The sequence below is a fragment of the Hyperoodon ampullatus genome, assembly GCF_949752795.1.
Source record: "Hyperoodon ampullatus genome assembly, chromosome: 12".
Lineage (NCBI taxonomy): Eukaryota > Metazoa > Chordata > Mammalia > Artiodactyla > Ziphiidae > Hyperoodon > Hyperoodon ampullatus.
Window position 1 is genome coordinate 8492119 of NC_136925.1, and position 4105 is coordinate 8496223.

Sequence of the window (4105 nt, forward strand, 5' to 3'; positions counted from 1 at the left end):
TGGAGGCAAAGATCGAGAAGATGCAAGAAATATTTAACAAAGGCCTAGAAGAATTAAAGAACAAACAAACAGAAATGAACATACAATAACTGAAATGAAAACTACACTAGAAGGAATCAATAGCAGAATAACTGAGGCAGAAGAACGGATAAGTGACCAGGAAGACAGAATAGTGGAATTCACTGCTGTGGAAGAGAATAAAGAAAAAAGAATGAAAACAAATAAAGACAGCCTAAGATACCTCTGGGACACCAACATTCACATCATAGGGGTGCCAGAAGGAGAAGAGAGAGAGAAAGGACATGAGAAAATACCTGAAGAGATTATAGTCGAAAACCTCCCTAACAAGGGAAAGGAAATAGTCACCCAAGTCCAGGAAGCGCAGAGCGTCCCATACGGGATAAACCCAAGGAGAAACAGGCCGAGACACATAGTAATCAAATTGGCAAAAATTAAAGGCAAAGAAAAATTATTGAAAGCATGACAAATAACATACAAGGGAACTCCCATAAGGGTAGTGCTCCAACATAGGAGCACCTCAATACATAAGGCAACTGGGGCTTCCCTGGTGGCGCAGTGGTTGAGAGTCCGCCTGCCGATGCAGGGGACTCGGGTTCGTGCCCTGGTCTGGGAAGATCCCACATGCTGCGGAGCGGCTGGGCCCGTGAGCCATGGCCGCTGAGCCTGCGCGTCCGGAGCCTGTGCTCCGCAACGGGAGAGGCCACAACAGTGAGAGGCCCACGTACCGCAAACAACAACAACAAAAAGATGCTATCTTATTAATCCAGAATTTGCTACAATATATTATGTGTTCAAGTGTCAACTAACCACTTTGGCCAGAATTATACATTTTAAAAATGAGGACAAATCATATCACATTTAAAACGTATAATCTGTTACTAACTTTTTGGTGTATTGAACATATTACTGAATACCTAATCCAATTTCCTGAAGCTTATGTTTTATTCTCTATAGGCATATTAGGCATAGCACACCTGACACCAGTGAGCAGCGTGAAGGTTTCAGGTAACAACTTCCAGAAGTGCAGATTCCCTGGGCCTAACTCCCTAGGGGCTGAGTTCCTCCTGGAATAGGTGTGGCCTTGTTGTCGCCTAGGGTAGATGCTGCTGGCTTGGTGGAAATCACATGCTGGGCTCAGGGTTGTGTGAGGGGTCACCCTTAGAAATGTACCCAGAGGTACCCTTAGTCCAAGTCCCAGAATGCCACAGGCCAAGCACGAAGCTGAGCAGGGACACAGCCCCATCCATCAGCAATCAGGCTGCCTTCAGACCCTGTCAAGCCCACAGCTGCCCCTGGACTTGGCTCCCAACCACCAGAAGCCCCAGGACCAGGCTCCACACACCAGTGCACAGGAACTAGATCCACGGCCACCAGGACCCTCCAGCCAGAGACCTGGTTCCCAGCTCCACTCACCAGTGGGCAGGCACCAGCCCCAGAATCCCTGGCCTCTCGCACAAGTGAGACTGCTCCAGCCTCGGGACCAGACTCACCCATCGGCACCACCCAGGCATGGGCTGGAGCTTGGCCCTACACAACAGCAAACATGCTCTAGCCTTGGGACCAGCCTCACAAACCAAGAGGCAGACACCAGTCCCAGATACACTGCTGTCTAACAGCCTGTGGAACCCGCCCACTCCCTAGAAGGCCAGAACAAGTCCTAAGACTGGCTGGGCCCTGGAGCTAACCACCACTGAGCCTGCTCGAGCTTCACACCAGCCTCACCCACCAGTGGACGGAGAGCAGTCCTAGGACTACCACAGCCCAGCAGCCCAGGGACCCAGCCCAAACACCAGCAGGCAAGGACGAACTATGGACTTGGCTGGGTCCTGACCCTGCACATCAGAATGCCAACACAAGATTCAGGACACCCAGGACCCCGCAGACAGCTGTGTCCGGAACAGTGGTGTGATACCAGCTCTGGTTCTCCTGGTACCTGCAAGCAGAACCCAGGACCTGGCTCTGCCTGCCTGTGGGCCAGGATAGCCCCAGGACTTGGCTTTACACACCCATGGTTGGGCACCAGCCCTGGTATCTCCTGGATCCCAACTTCACCCACAAGCGAGCCAGTGCTAGTCTCGATGTCACCCACGGTTGTCCAGCCAGCTGCCTCATTATTCTCTCCCATCAAGCAGCACTGACAGCCTCCAAGCAAGGCAGAGCCTGGCAAACAACCAGACTGGGGGCAGCCAAGCCTACTAGACCATCTACAGTAGTCAGCCCACCGCAACAGAAGAGCCCAGGCAGCCCACATAGGGGGTACACCTAGAGCATGTAGTTCTAGTGACCAGGGGAGAGTGGGCAGCTGGGACACGTAGGACCTCTCCTACAAAAGGCCCTTCTCCAAGGTCAGGAAATGTAACTAACCTACCAGATACACAGCAATAAAAACAGCAAGTTAAGAAAAATGAGGTAACAGAGAAACACTATCCAAATGAAGGAACAACATAACCCAGAAGAAGAAAATCTAAACGAAATGGAAATAGCCAATCTATTCAAGAAAGAGTTCAAGGTAATGATTGTAAAGATAATCAAAGAACTCAGGAGAAAAATGGACAATCAGAGCAAGAAGTTAGAAGTTTGTGGGGTTTTTTAAGTCTTTTATTGAATTTGGTACAATATTGCTTCTATTTTGTGTTTTGGTTTTTTGGCCGCGAGGCATGTGGGATGTTAGCTTCCTGACCAGGGATTAAATGCGTACCCCTGCATTGGAAGGCAAAGTCTTAACCACTGGACCATGAGGGAAGTCCCTTAGAAGTTTTTTAAAAAGGTGATCTAGGGGCTTCCCTGGTGGCGCAGTGGTTAAGAATCTGCCTGCCAATGCTGCAGGGAACACAGGTTCAAGCCCTGGTCTGGGAAGATCCCAAATGCCACGGAACAACTAAGCCCGTGCGCCACAACTACTGAGCCTGAGCTCTAGAGCCCACGAGCCACAACTGAAGCCTGTGTGCCACAACTACTGAAGCCCGTGCACCTAGAGCCCGTGCTCTGCAACAAGAGAAGCCACCGCAATGAGAAGCTGGCGCACCGCAGCGAAGAGTAGACCCCGCTCACCTCAACGAGAGAAAGCCCGCATGCAGCAACAAAGACCCAATGCAGCCATGAATGAATGAATGAATGAATGAAAAGAATCCGCCTGCCAATGCAGGGGACATGGGTTCAAGCCCTGGTCCGGGAAGACCCTGCATGCCTTGGAGCAACTAAGCCCGTGCACCACAACTACTGAGCCTGCACTCTAGAGCCCACGAGCCACAACTACTGAGCCTGTGTGCCACAATTACTGAAGCCCGCGTGCCTAGAGCCCATGCTTGGCAGCAAGAGAAGCCACCGCAATGAGAAGCCCATGCACCGCAACAAAGAGTAGCCCCCGCTTGCCGCAACTAGAGAAAGCCGGCACGCAGCAACGCAGCCAAAAATAAATAAATTTATAAAAAAGGTGATCTTAAAGGACAACCAAACAGAGATGAGGAATACAATAACTGAAATGAAAAATACACTAAAAGGAAACAACTGTAGATGAAATGATACAGAGGAACAAATCAGAAACCTGGAGGACAGAGTACTGGAAATCACTGAAGATGAACAGAAAAAAAAATAGGATAAAAAGAAATGAGGGAAATCTAGAAACAATAAATGCTGGAGAGGGTGTGGAGAAAAGGGAACACTCTTGCACTGCTGGTGGGAATGTGGATTGGTACAGCCACTATGGAGAACAGTATGGAGGTTCCTTAAAAAACTAAAAATAGAACTACCATATGACCCAGCAATCCCACTACTAGGCATATACCCTGAGAAAACCATAATTCAAAAAGAGACATGTACCAAAATGTTCATTGCAGCTCTATTCACAATAGCCCGGAGCTGGAAACAACCTAAGTGTCCATCATCGGATGAATGGATAAAGAAGATGTGGCACATATATACAATGGAATATTACTCAGCCATAAAAAGAAACAAAACTGAGCTATTTGTAATGAGGTGGATAGACCTAGAGTCTGTCATACAGAGTGAAGTAAGTCAGAAAGAGAAAGACAAATACCGTATGCTAACACATATAATATATGGAATTTAAAAAAAAATGTCATGA